The sequence below is a fragment of the Nestor notabilis genome, unplaced genomic scaffold, assembly GCF_000696875.1.
Source record: "Nestor notabilis isolate BGI_N333 unplaced genomic scaffold, ASM69687v1 scaffold11641, whole genome shotgun sequence".
NCBI classification, from domain to species: Eukaryota; Metazoa; Chordata; class Aves; order Psittaciformes; family Psittacidae; genus Nestor; species Nestor notabilis.
This window is the reverse complement of record NW_009914474.1, coordinates 15,370-30,524: the sequence shown is the minus strand read 5'-3', so window position 1 is coordinate 30,524 and position 15,155 is coordinate 15,370. Positions and strand designations below refer to the sequence as shown.

Genomic DNA, 15,155 nt, shown 5'->3' with positions numbered 1-15,155 from the left:
CATAAAGTTACGCACGAGCTATGTCATTAAAGCTTTCACTTGAGCCTGGGTTTACCACATTTCTAGCTAAAGGGGACTTACCGTGGCAACAGGGAAATGTGGCAACTGGCAGACCCGTTGCCACAGTACAGTGCCTTGACTATGGATTGTAAGTCTAAGTTCTTTGGGAAGGGAGCAACAAAGGTGTAAGGGTGACTCTGAAAGACAGCCGACAAATCCTGCCATTCTAATTCTGATACATACTTTAGACAAGTAATTTAACTTTGGGCAGGATTCAAAAATACATGTATATATATGCATACCTACAGACATCCACACATGTAAATGCTTATATAAAGCTCAGGCAAATTCCACTGAAACTAGGAAGCCAGACTGGAAGATTCACTTTACATTAAAACTTTGCCTTTTATTCATAAATTAAATTGACTGTGGGTGATGTGACTGACTGGCAGATGGTAAATTGAGCCACTACATGGTGTTTACCATGAGATAAACTGTTGCTTCTCCTGATTTTTAATTGGAGGTTAATTGATTTCTGGTGCACTTCACTATAAACAAGGCCTGGCACTAAAAACAAAAAGACAAGGAATAATTTCATGAATGTATTCCCATAGTCTATCAAACATTCATTATTTCCATTGCCCAGATGTACTGTCAGAAGTGATAAACGCACTTATATCAATAACAATAGTCTGATATTCTGCTCCATTCCCCATCACATAAGTACCTGATCCTGCTTTCCAAGGGAAGCAAAAGTGTAAGGTGCAACCTCATTCAAGAGTCTGTAAAATTCTCTAAAGCCTTCCTGAATATATAGAGCATAACATGATACCTTGATTCTAGCCCTCTATTTCTATTCACCTTACACATCGTTGTACACACATGTGAAAGTGAGTATGAAGTAGATATAACATGACCTAACCACATCTGACACACACCTCCTACATAACACCAGAAGGCCTCTTGGCAAATGCTCCGTACTCCAAGTTAGGATGCAAGAAAGAAGGGTCCTGGCAGAAGAGTAATAGTAAATCCTAGAACAAAACTACTATAGTTCCATAGGACATGTAGGTAGACTCAAACAGCGACCAGCTGGCAAAGCTGCCACATTTCAGATAGTACATAGCTGAGCATCCTCAACCTAGTAGGAATTGTACTGTGGCTCAAGCAGAGATGAAGAGATGCAAGTATCTCATTTGTAGCTTTCTGCATACTTTTAAAAATAGAGGTTATTAGTTAATGGTTTTTAGCTTAACAGATTGTTATTCTCTTGCATTCCTACTTTACTGTGTACATTATTGCCCCCCCCAAAAAAATTAAACGCAACACCCTTAACCACAGTTGTTCATACTAACAAATTATTTATTAAATAGGTTTATATAGGCTCTCTTTCACAGTACAAGTCATGTTGAAATTGCCTTAATTAAAATATTTCCATTTATTTGCATGACTAATCAGTATTTATCAGTAACATAACACTTTATATCTTCAAAGCACTTTAACTGCATATAAATGGATTATCTGAAAACTTGCCCAAGAACTTATCCTGAAATCTGACGCACAGACTCAGCTATTGCTTCCTAAAATACCTACTGCCTTCATATGTGCATTGAATCGCAGTGAGGGTAACAGTGATAGGCCTGAAGAAGTGTATGTGTTACTTATGGAAAGAATGAATAGTCCACAGGAGAGAGAAAGACCAGACAGTGTTCAGTGATGCCACAGAAAAGCAGATGGTTCAGTCCTTTGACTTGTAGAAAAAATGTCTATCCCACTTCCCTCCATGCTCCTTGCTGAGGAGAGCTGCCGTACTCATGTGCAAATGAAGTTCCGCATCTCTAAAATCGCTTGCAAGAGACTTGCCACCATTCTTTCACTTCCTCCTCTTTGGGGCTTTCTACAGGCACTTGCATGCCAAAATATTCAGGGCATCTGGTGCTGCTTTCTGGATTCTCTGGACACTGATAACTTGCACTGCATTCGAAATTAATTTCTCACTGCAATACCATCACTGTGTCTCCACACAAAGCTCTTAGTCCTGGGCCACCCATTGGTTGAAAGAAGATGAGGGTCGGATCTCTTTAGCTTCCCAGCTTGTTTTAACAAGGAACTTGCATACAGAAACAAGCTACTTCCATAAACACTGAGCTACCCTGCCTGCAACTTATTTTCCTTTTTAAAAATAAAAGTTTACAATAGAAACGAGTCGTGGGGGAGGTGAAATATATTTCAACTCTATCATACCAAAGGAAGCAACATAAAAGAGTAGATTTTGTAGATCTGTTGTTTTCGTTTTCAAAGACTACAATATTTTTTTAGAGCTACCGACGTGCTTTCCCTCGAAGACTCAGAAGTGTAGCACCATCCCTAATACTTTCCTCTCACTGAGGGGAAAACCCCCCATGGTTCTTCAAAATAGCCATGTTTCTCCAATATTATGTAAGTGCCTCAGCTGAAGGAATGACAATAGAAATCACAGAAGGTGACGATTTTATTCTAGATAACAAAACTTAAAAGCCTGATTTCGCATGTTACTGCTCCCTGTCTTTTCTTCCTGTGTGGTGCCACTGAACTAAATCTTCTCATGCATTCAAATTGGTTGCTTCAGGCTCCTTTAAACCTCAAAACTGCACTATGGTTATAGTGATCTGGAATGTATATGGTGGCTTTTATCCAGAAAGACCTAAAAGTACTTGATCCACCAGGATGCAATTATATACAGCCTACTCACATCTCTGCAGATTCATAATGTTGGAAAGGACATCAAGAGATCATTAAGTCTGCCCCTCCCGGCAAGATCAATCATACTTGGGCTATTCCTGACAGAGGCTGCCTAGCCTGTTCTTAAAGACATCAAATAAAGGAGGTTCCACAGGTTCCTTCAGCAGCCTAAAACAGTGCTTGACTTTCCTTGACATTAGGTTTTTCTACCCAACTTCAAGCTCCATGCCGTAATTTAAGCCTATTGTTTCTTGTCCTATAAAATTTTTATATAAATCTTTATCATGTTTGTTCTTATGACAACAATTCAGTCACCTCTTAAGACTATGCAGTACCATTTAATATTTTCTCATAAGCCAATGTTTTCTAAGCAAAGACCCCTCTAAGGGCACTATTGCCCCTCATTAGAACTACCTGCTGGAGCAAGTACTTCAGGTTATGTGACAAGCACTGCCAACCCTAAAATGACAATCACCGAAAGGAATGGAAATGCTTCTATAGCACAGTCAATGAGAATCTCTCTTGAAGAATCTGCTGGGAACAAGAGCCCTGACCTTTTTTTCTGTTTTGTGTTGGTTCAAAATACCAGCAATTTACCATCATTTCCTACGCAGATTATTATTCATACTAACACAGCCACAGTTTGGTACAGACTTGAAGTGAATGCCTGCTGGTTGTGTCCCACTTCAGCTTTGGGATAAAAAAGAAAATAAAAATCAAGCCAAGAAGATTTCCGAGCAAAGATTCTTCGTGTTGCTTTTTCCATTCTGCTGCTTTTTAGGCCTTTTGAACAGTATTATTACTATTTAGTAGTAAAATGCCTAGAGGCCAATTGAATCATCAATCCAGCTTGCTCAGGAAGTTAAAACTGTGAAATACAGATTGCTACAAAAAAATCTTATGATCTAAATAAATAAGAGACTGTAATAAAAGGATAAAGCACAAAAAAAACCCAGTTAACTTTTTTGCCAATGTCGATGTAAACAAAATATCCCACAGGAAACTAGGTACATCCTACGTGTGGAAAACTAAAGATGATGAAGCTGCAGGGAACGGGTGGGGAGATGCTCACAAAACCACTGCTCCCACTCAACCCTGTCACCTGTGCATCCCACTCCACAGCTGGGATTTTTTCCAGCATTAAACAGCCCTTCACTACCACCAAGCTTAGGTTCATAAACAAGTAAATTAAGTTTAGAACACCTGCAGCACAAGAGATAAGTCAAGTCACCGTTTTCTGGCTGGTGCCTGAGCAGCACCAAATATCACAGTTCAGCTCTTGATTTTGAGAGGGGAGCCACCACACTAGCCACCCAGTTTGAAGGATCCCCAGCCCTAGCAGAACTCCCATGTCCTCCCCATGAAGCACTGCTTGAAATATACTAAGCAAATCATGGCTGAAAAGTGTATAAAGCATTATTATTTTAAAATAAAATCGCTTTATAGCCCAGCTGTAACATATATTACCTCTTCAATCCTCTGCATATAATTTAACTTACCACAAATCTAGAGATCCCTCAGGGAAATCGTAAAGTTTCCACATATGAACCAAGAGGGCTCCCCCCTATGGAGACTCCTTCCCATCTTCCTTTTCTTCCCCCCCTCCCCCACCCCCTGAATACAGGAAGAGAGATCACCAGCTGCCTACTAAAGAAAACAACCTCCGAATAGTGTGCATCATTCAGATGGCTTGGATGATTCAGCTTTTCCACGTGAACTTCACTGAAGTTGCGCATAAATGATGCTTTGTGCATTTCTGAATCAGAAGTGTCATTAACAGTCCATGTACATATACCAACACGATTTCTATTTGAAGAGCAACCTTTCATCTAAAATGCAGTAATGCTTCTGTTACCTTATAGCAGCTCTAGTTCTCAAACTGATGAATAATTACATCTACCTATGCTTAATATACTGCAGCATCTCCAGCCTTTAAAAATCTGTATTTTACTGTTCTCAAAAACTCCACCCAACAGGGCAGTTGAAAAGAGGATCTAGTGAGAAGCTCATAAACTTGGAAGCCACCTGATATGATGTGCATTGGTTTTAGGGTGGGAGGACTGGGAAGGAACAGAAAAGCCAGATGTTACAGACTGCTCTCAGATAAAACAGCACGATAAGCAGCAGCTTGATCGTAAATGTCCCACAAGGTTACCAGCAGCTACATTTTGAAAACTCAAGATATTCTCATTGTCTAGAAACCTGTAGGATAATATTAAAAGTTTCCAGACAGTGGTCTGGGGGAGGGGAGTGAAAGAAAGATGCACGAATGCGAATAACATAGAAGTTTACTGCTTGAATTTTAAGAAATAGTGCCTAATTTTACTTCTCGAATTTCTTTGGCTTTTTCTCATTTGTTCAAGTGTTCATTCGAATCCTCCTTATTAACAAGATCCTATTTTCATTTCACCCCTGCAGCCATAAACCAAACAGATTTGACACAAAAAGTAAAAAGAAGAGTCAGACCTAGTGCTGCCTTGGGCAGAACCTCTTGCCAGGCAAGCCCTGTTTACTCAGTAGAAATACTTATTTATCCTGGAGTATAAAAGCAGCACAAGCACGCGGAACACAACACTGCCGTCTGCAGGCACAGGAACATGACAATGCAGTAACTGCCCAAGGTGCTCAGCAAGGGCAGCCAAACTGGATCTGTCTAGAGGAACATGCAACTGTTGCCCACACGCATATGCAGCCCCCATACCACCACAGGCCACCTCACTTAAGAAAAGGGAGAAGGTGGCAACAGATTAAATAGACTGGTCATCATGGGAGGTCACTCAAGACCTAGAGAAAAATAACAGAAACATTGCTTGACCTGGTGCTTTGACCAACATTAGGAAGCCTTTGGGGTCACCTAGTATGCCCCTTTCCATTAAGATACTACCTGGGATCTTGTCTTAGGGCTGCAAGGTAGGTAAGAGCACCAGAAAGCAACCAGAGAACCATGCTTTGGCAGCATCTCTTCTTCCACTAACAGCTTTTGTTTGTTTTTGTGTTTTTATAACTGATGTTCCCTTCATTTTAAGAAGTTATGTCTATCCAACCCAAAGAGCTTGTATCAAAATAGTCAGGCTGGTGCAACTCCCCCTTTGTAGCTCCTGCCCTGAGTCAGCACTGCCAGACTCACTCACCCTTGCCAAGAGGTCTCCAATCGCAAACACCACGTGAGTTGCAAGCACTGTGTGAGACCAGAGGGTGACTGAAATCTTCTGTGTTTTGAAAACATGTCAAATACTTCATTGGAAACTAGATGACAAAATGCACATCTGCAGGAGTGGGCTGTGGAAGATGTTGTATGCTTCAGTTACCAGGGAAAGGTTCAGGTTTTCTGAACTTCAAATTTCTGGTCATGTTTTTTTTTTTTCATTCCCCACCATTTCTTGATAGCAATGGGAGTACTTATCGTGGCTTCCCATCACACTGCCCCTCTTTGGTCAACCACTGGGAAAGTGAGTCACGATACTGAAACCCAAGCCTCTTCCACATCCTGCTAGAAGAGGCCTTATTCCCCACACAGAGACCATATCCATCCCCAGTGCAGAAGTGCAACAGCAAACTCCAGTCAGTAGGAAGTCAGATGCATTTTTTGCAGCAAGGCTCACCCATACGTGAGCAGCCTGGTGTCTGCCTCAGTGCTTCACTTTGCAGTCTCTCCCCAACCGTCGCAGCTTGCTTACTTGCCCACTTTGCTTTAATAAAGGCCTTTCTGTGCAGTGCTAGGTGAATCACACCCGTGCCGTATGAGGAGCATATATACTCCTTAACCTTTTTTGCTTTTTAAATAATGGCTCCTGCACATTACCTCTGCATTAACACCATGCTGCGGGAAGCATCATCCCTCCAAACTGTCCCCACTCTTCCACAGGAAAAGAAACTTTGCTAATCAAAGAACAACTCATATATCTTATCACACTAGCCTTTTACTCTGTTTTTTTTTAGTTTTCTAGTCCCACATTCATTTGCTATTCAGGTATACTTATAAGCTAGTTCTGACCTACAGCTTATTGGGACCATAAGTCACCCACAGTCAAGTGCAGGATACTCACCACAGGACACCACGTAGCTGGTGTGGACCAGGTGTATCATCCAGCATTCTCTCCCCTCTCTCCCTGTTAACAGAAAGTCTCCCCCGGCTCACAGCTCAGGAAAATGCCACACTGGGGGAAGAAGGAAATCCCCTACATGACTACAGGGCAGAAGGAAGCTGTCAGTGCAGATGCTGTTTGTAAAAGCCCAGCCCAGCCCAGCCCTGAAGAAAAGCCACAGAGTAGCTGCTGCACAACAGCAGAGAGGGGGCCATGGAGCTCACCAGTGGCCTGCTGCTTTAAGGGTTAATGCCCAGCCACATCAGCAGCATCCCAGGCAAGCTTTTCCACTGGGAAACTACTAGATGAACTCAATTCTAAGCATTTCTACTTCCTGCCTTTGAATTTATTACTTCCAAAAAAATACCTGAACTCTTCTTCAACCAAAAGCCTTATAAAGTTTGTATTTTGAGAGGTAAACCAGAGGCCTGTCACTGAGCTCTTGAACAGGAGGAATTGAAGAGAGGGGCTGCTGCTTTAGCTGCTCGGTTCCTCCACGCCTTCTTGTCTGTCCACCCTGCCTAGCAGCAGAGGGGCAGGTAGGAAAGGGTCTGCAAACATCGCTCCAATGGGACCTGAGCATCCAGAGTTACAAAACTCAGAGTATGGAGAAAAAACAGACCTTTCTTCCTCCCCAGTGATAAGAAGCTGATGTGTCTGGAGCTGAAGGGTGAAGGACTGCTTGGGGTGGTCTCAGCAGCTTCAAAGCAAAGCCTAAGCCAACAGCTTACTAAGCAGAGAGGAATTCTTTTGTGAATCGAGAGCTTGGAAATACTGTTTTGCCGGCAGCACTATTTTTACTGGAAGGCTCTGTCCAAAACTATCTTGGACAACAAAACAAACTAGATTATGCTATAAATATTAAAAGCTTTATAGCTGTTTGTTTGTGCAATAAATTCCTGGAAAGTCCCTTGATCTTAATGTAGGGAGGAAAAGGTCAGAGAGGAAGAAGGAAGTACGGAAAGGGAAATAATTCATTTTGGAGATTATTTATTTCATTCTCATCCTTCTCACTTAACACAACCTATACCAACTTCCCACCAGAAACAAACGGTCAAGAATTATGCCAGAACATACTAAGACTTCTGTATGTTCAGTGCAACTTTGAGTGGGCTTCAGGAAGACAGTCTCAGCTAGAGCTGCGTTACGCTCAAGAAAGCCTTTGTTGAGGTTCTATGGAGAGAAATTTAAACACCATAGCTGCCCTACCTGAACTACTGCCCCTGCTTCCTACTATCATATAATGAAATCAAATCAGTTTTTTTTAACAGCCACTAAAGTTTGGTTGATTCTTTCACCTGGGTGAAAATCCTTAGTTTCATCATTATCCATTATCATTCATTAAGTTATTATTCATCAGGTTGAAAAAGGTTTTCCTGTATTTTGTTTTGGGTTTGTTTGAGTGTTGGGGTTTTTTTGTTTGGGGTGTTTTTCTGGGTTTTGGGTTGGGTTTTTTTCTGGTTTTTGTTTGTTTGGAGGTTTTTACACTTCATACAAAATTTTACAGCCCATTGTGACTACTTGGCATTATTAACATTCTCACTGGAAGTATATGAGGATTTCAGTAGAAGCATTTGCACTGGAAACAGCTAATGTGAGATGGAAGAGGAAACACAGTAATAAGGAACACTGAGAATCATGCGATTACTTAGAAAAAACATCAAATACCTGTATGAGGTTAGACTGTGGCATTTTCTATGGCTCTCAGTAAATATTTCCCCAAATAAAAAAGCCTCTAAACAAAGGTCACAAAGGTCTGGAGGCCCATTACCTGCAAAGGCACTCCTGGAATATATTAAAATACACGGTAGCTGAGTGCCAGCAGCAAGCACAGCTCACTGCTTCATCACAGTCTCATCAGCTTCGCTCCTCAGGTATGTTTCAACAGTTCCTGCTCTGGCCCATCCATACTGAAGGAGAGTTACACTTACAGGAGAGGAAAAAAGCCCACAAAAAATAAACTAAAAACACCAAAGAACTTTGCTGAAAGTGGCACTGTAAATTGGACTTGGTTGTCCTCTGATTCTTTGGCTGCTGCCACCATGCTCAGTGAACTTTCATCCTCACCACTGGCCAGGGAACAAACTGAAATTGCAATCACAATTCTGCCTGTAAGTCAGCACTGTCCAGCGTTTGTTTTCTGGTCAATTCCCATCTCCGTACCCAGTCAACAAATCATGTAATCACCTAAGAAAAATATCTTTGCTTTTTCCTCAAAAAATACGTTAACTGCATAACCACTTAAGGGGGAAAGTCAGTGGCCTACATCATCCTGAACAACTGAGGTGGCCACACAGGGAGATTTAAAAATAAATGTTTACATCTATTCTATGTCATGCTAAAACAAACATATTTCTCCCACTGGCAGTAATTGGAGGACACCCAAAGGTCTGGGGTTTTTTCCTCCACCAAATATGTAATCCTCATTTTTCTTCCTACTGGCAAAGTACGCGCAACAGAGAACTTCTGCCTGTTTCATATTTAGAATGTGTAGAAAAAAATCCCAAATCCAAGTGATATTGGCCCAGCAGTATTGGTTTTAAATTTGACTTTCCACTTCTGGACTGTGTCCTGAGTAACCCAAACTAAGCAAGCTTTTGGACCACTGTGGGAATGACACAATCTCACCAGCAATTGCTGACTACCAAAAAAGAAGGCAAAACTGATGATTATGCACTTGCCAGAGAGCTGGGTTCGCATTGCACAGGCAACTGGATAAAGAGGGGTTACAATTTTAAACTGATGCAGCAGTACTGTAGGCAGTAGAATTTGGTGAAATTATATATTGACAGCAGCTCTTGACTGCTTTTGTCATGCATCTTACAGCTCAAGTTCCATGTGTGGAACTATATATAACTACTTTGAGTGATTGCTCACTTCATATTCCAGCAGTAGAAACAAACAGGAATGTAGCACTTGTGTGGGTTGTTTTCTCTGCAGAGTTCCTGCTACACAGCTGAAACAGTGTTCAATACAACATAGACCCACACATTCAGCATAGCCTGGCCCCTCTTCCTTCATTCTCCAAACTGAGTCTTTTTGGAGAGCTCTTCCTCCATTTTAGTTCAAGTAGATGGCTTTCTTGAGAGCTCTTGTCCATTATAAAACCTTACAGCCTGCAAGATGACAAAAGCATTTCTATGCAATAGCCACAAAAAGCATGTGCTCCACAGCCTCAGCACGTGCAAAGGAAAACTCAGACTAAAGAGAAGAGACACAGCTGTGCAGTGGGACAAAGTCAGTTTACTCCAAAGGACTGAACACTTCATTCCAATTTGGCACAGGCATTTTGAATTCGTGCTCTGAGAGGGTGCACTAGGATATTCAGTGGAAGCTGGGGAAAGAAGTTGTTGTCTAAGTGCAGAAGCCACAAGCACAAGCCAGCACCCACCCTCCTCCAAAATAGCAATCCTGCTGGCAAAGGCAGTTCTGGGAACACATGCACACAAGAGTCTTGTAGCCCAGATCATGCAGAAGAGACTCCAAAAAGAGAAAAGCTCTTGAGGAAGTAAAACCTGCAAAAAAATGTGTGAGCTGAAATTATCATCGAGGTCCAAGTCTAAGCCTGATGAGGGCATTAACTTCACCTACGCAGGGTATGGCTGCAGATGTAGAGCAGTTTATGAAGCCTGCCTGTTGGGAATGCAATAAAACAGGACATAAGGTTTGGACAAAAAAAAAAAAAAAAAAACAAAAAACCCCCAGTTTTTTAAAAAAGAAATTCTTTTATCCTCTCCAATTATAAAGCTCATCTTCACCATCACTTTCCTCGTTTGGCCAAGTTTTCGAATTATTTTCCCCCTGCTCTCTTTCTGTTAAGTGAGCATCTAGCTTATGAATATGTTGTTTTTAAAACACAGGAGTAAAAAAGGTTATCAGTTCATTGTTTAGTATAAAAACAGTATTATACAGTACTCTTGTCTGGATGTTGGCCATCCACAATTCAAACACTGATTAATTTCACTATCCATACTATCATCATTATTCCATAATATTAGGGGAAGCACATTCCTTGAAGAATCACCTTGAACTCTTTCTCTCTCTCTATAAGCCATCGTTATTTATTTTTATATCTTATTTCCTCTTCCTCATTACCATCTAGAATAGTATTTTCTTGCAATTGATTATGTAAGGGAACACCCAAGGAATTGGCTTGCAAATACTCTGTAAACTAAAATGGGCACCTGCTCAATATTTCTTAAGTGCAGATTCCTGAAATCTCACCATACATACGTGCAATATGCAATAGTACCTTTTTTTTCCCCCTCATTTTTGTGGATCTTACAATCTTTTTGAATTAACTGCTGTTTTGCTACCTTGACATATTATGTCAAGAGTATTATGGAGTACTGTACCACAGCAGGATATTTGGATACATATGTTGTACTCATTAGGGAAGTCAACCTAGGCATAGTTTTTGTCATAACAGATACATGTACTTCAATGCCAAGAGACAAGCCAAGTTGCTGCATATTACAGTTTCCAACTTGTTACCTAGATTTTTCTCAGCTTGAGCCAGAAAGATATCACTGCCTGTGATTGGTTCCTAGATCTGTGGCTCTTTCCCAAAACAGAGCACCCTCTATATTCACTATACTCAGTAAGAAATTACGCAACCAGCATCTTTCAAATTTAACCTCTTGGACAAAGATCTGAGAGTTCAGACTTTTCAGATGTTTCCTCTCACTTTTCAATTAATAGGGTAGAAAGAGGAATAACGTAAGAGATGGGTAGGAGAAAATATTCCACAAAGACAGGACAGATTTCACCTTCTCTGAATGAGATTAAAATGCAAAAGGAACTAGAAAAGGAACTGAAAAAGATGAATTTTTAATACTTCTCCATACAGTAGAACTTCTAACAGGAGCTGTTACTGTAAAGAAGAAAAATACCTACACTTGGGAATGTTGTGACATGCATGTATTTCCTGCACTGTAAACCATTCTCCCAGGCAGTAACAATAATACTGAGTGATCTGTGCCATCTTGTTATTTGGTAAGCAGCAGCTGGTTAATATTGTAGGTTGTGCACAGACATCAAGATGATGGGGTACTTCTATTTTCCCTCTTGTTTGGTGCTCATGCAGTGAGGGACTTCAATGTGTCTCTGAAACAAAATGTAGGTCTTTATTAGATGCCACTACACATCAGCAGCAGCTTATTCAACCAATTGCATTATCACCCAGTGGCAACACCACACACACTTGCTCTCTACACAACACTGAGCCTCCCTCTAGATCAGAGCCTGACTCCCCCATGTACTCCATATCAGCACTCTTTGGAAAGAGCTTTCTAGTATAATTAGCACTTTGTAACAAATACAAAAGGAAAGGAAATACAAGATACACACTTCCTTCTTTGGCAAAGAAATCATCTGGACATTATTTACACATACCTGATCCAAGAAACACCCTTGCTTATTGGTCACCTCCATTCTTAAACCTTGGAAAACAGGACACTAAAGATGAGCAAAACCCCATTTTAAAGTCTTATTTATACAATATCTCTGACTTTAATCCAGTTCAGTAATTGTGATTTAATTTAAAACAGTTCAGCCAGTTTGGGGTTCAGCTATACTACCACCATAGTGCTTACAACATGGCAGTTTCAGCCCTCTTCTCAGGGGCAGGACCAAACTGGTCTAGGGTTCAACTGCACTGCAGCTGTATTTGACCATGCCTCCAGTACAGATTGCCATCTCAGGGAGTGGGGAAGAGTGGCACAAGACAGACATATTACAATCTGCTTTGATGAGAAAGGTTCAGACCAGTCCCCAACTAAATCACCAGTGAGTCACAATCAAACATAACTGAGAACTGAATTTAACACCCTGTCTCTGTGGGGTATAGCGCTTCATAAGCTTGTTGCAGAATGGCTACATCTTCACAGTCAGATTTATGGTATGTTTTTAACACTTGTGTTATTACATACAATTCCTGCCCCAGTCCAAATTAGCATTTAATGTCCCTCTCCCCCCAGTTATTAAATATAAATTCATCATCTTTTCAGCAAGGCCAAAGGAGTAAAGTCTGTTGGCAATGTATCATCTATGAAAATAGTTAGTCTTATAATTAGCAGGGAATGCAAAAGACTGTTTTTCTTTTCATTTGACTAGTCTGTGCCCAGTACTGCAGTACAGGAAGGTACAAACTGTATCTGTTTAAGTGTAAAAAATATATACAACTATATTTAACATTTAAATTAAACACAACTGTTCATACCAACAATCTTATGTACATTCAGTTTTAAACAATACCTCTTTAATATCCTCCTCTTTTGTTAAACAAGTTTTATTTTCCTCCCAAAATACCCAATGATACTTTAAAATTCTGGAGGGGGGAAAATATGAGCTATATAGAAAATAGCAAGATGTCTTACAATTGTAACATATCATACAACATATCTTTCATAAACAACACATCATTCAAAATCTGAACTGCTGTAAAACTTCTCGTAAGTCCAACAGGACTGCCTTTAAAAACTTACTTTGGTTAACAGCAAATCATTCTTAAACAATTAAGGAAAAATATATATTCTTTTACCACCTCTACAGATGTGTTTCCTTGGTATGTTGTAGCAATCCATATATCTTTATGGATAAGCACTGCAGTTGCTCAGTGCTCTTCACTTGTGATTTCAGTAAAATGGATTATATATCAGGTTGGATTGATTTATAGTTAAATTAGTCCAACTTCCTAAGATCTCTGGATAAGAGAACTCTTTTCCTAAGACTTCCTATCATCTCTGGATATCAGAAAAAGAATGGCAACACTACTACTTTTTCCTCACAAGGTTGACCTCATGCAGTACATGCAACAGCATTGCTAAGTTGCATGAAGCTACTGTTTTCCTGCTTATCTTTCCTGGTCAGGAGAATAACATGACTTTTGCTGAGCCCTACATACCCTGACACCCAGCCAGTCGCACCAGCCCCTGAGCATTCAGACAACTGAAGTGCCACTGGACTTTACAGTAATGCAATGATTTCCTCTGAGTCATTATGCATGTTTCAGGCCATGCGTGGCCTCTGTATCACTGAAATTTTATTCATTTCCAGTGGAATAAATGCCCTCAGCTTTTGGCCAGGAAGAGGAACTTGATCTTTATCTTTCTTCCCTCCTTGCACTATGAAACCCTCCGATCCATCAAAAATCACCAATGAAAAGGCAAAAATGTAAGATTCTCCAGGAAAAGAACACCACATTAGTCACTATGCATCAGTTAAGCTGAAAAATAGAGAAGTCTGACCGATGAGCAAAGGCACTTGGTAACAGTCCTGTGAACAATAGTCAATGAGTCAACAGTTTCAGTCTTGTGATCCAACTGACCAGCAGTGAGGGCTCTGCAGAGGAAGATTTTGTGGACGGTGTGACAGAAGATTTTTTAGCACCTTCCTCTTGAAAAGGAATTGTTGCACTGTTGTGGAGGTCTGTATTCATAAAACATCTGCTGCCTCGAATATAATCTGTTCCCCTCACTAACTGCTTGTCAGACACTGGCCTTGAGAGAGGGTGTTGTGTGGAGGAGCTTTCTTCAATGATTGGGGGTATCCTTTCATTACTGAAGTACCTGCAGAGGACATCTTCACCTGTATGAACAGGAGGAGGAAAACCAATTACTGCTAACTTCAATACCCTCCATTAACAGAACAGCCAACACAAAACCAAAAGCAAAATCAACCAAATAAAAAACAAACCAAAAACACCAACAAAAACTGTACACACAAAACCCAGCCCTGCCATCTGGTGATCATTCTGTTAGACTTCTTACTTAGCTTGCTTCTAATATCCCTCCAAGTTGATGCTTCTTGTTATCAGCTTCTATATTCCCTAGATTTACACATTAGCTTTCCATAAAAGATTTCAAGAATAAACTACTCTTCCTTTCTTGTTTCCCACTCTAACAGGACTTGTAGCCTTTCAGGTGCAAAAGGAAGCCAAGGAGGGAAGGGAAGTATGGCAATGAAAAAAGCCACCCAAACTAACACCCAATGTTATGAGCTTCGGTCTCCCATTCTGTGACATCTTCAAAATATGTTGATTTCTAACAGCAGCTGCAGCAAAAAGCAATTCCTAAACATTTCACTTTTGAGAACAAGCTTGCTTCCACAACAGTCACCACAGTGAGCTAAATAAACAGAAAGACTTAACAGAACAGTTTTATGATCAATATCAAATGCAGAAGAAAGGGAAAAGAGTGTGTATAAGAGCAAAATGGTAAACCTGTGCTATAAAGAGACAAGTACAAATCTTCCCTAGTCATTTTAGCATTCTTTTAATGCTCACAAGAACATTAAGACAGGACAACAAAAGCTTGAGCCCCAGCACTGAATAGCCTCACAAATTTCACA

The 15,155-nt window shown here is 40.5% G+C and overlaps 1 protein-coding gene across 1 annotated transcript in view; it reads right to left on the bottom strand.

Annotated features, from left to right (window-relative positions):
• LOC104412857 (interactor protein for cytohesin exchange factors 1-like) overlaps positions 1 to 15,155 on the bottom strand; it is a gene marked incomplete at its 5' end in the record, with an annotated part of 99,328 nt that overhangs the window by 69,127 nt on the left and 15,046 nt on the right. The window lies entirely within an intron of this gene.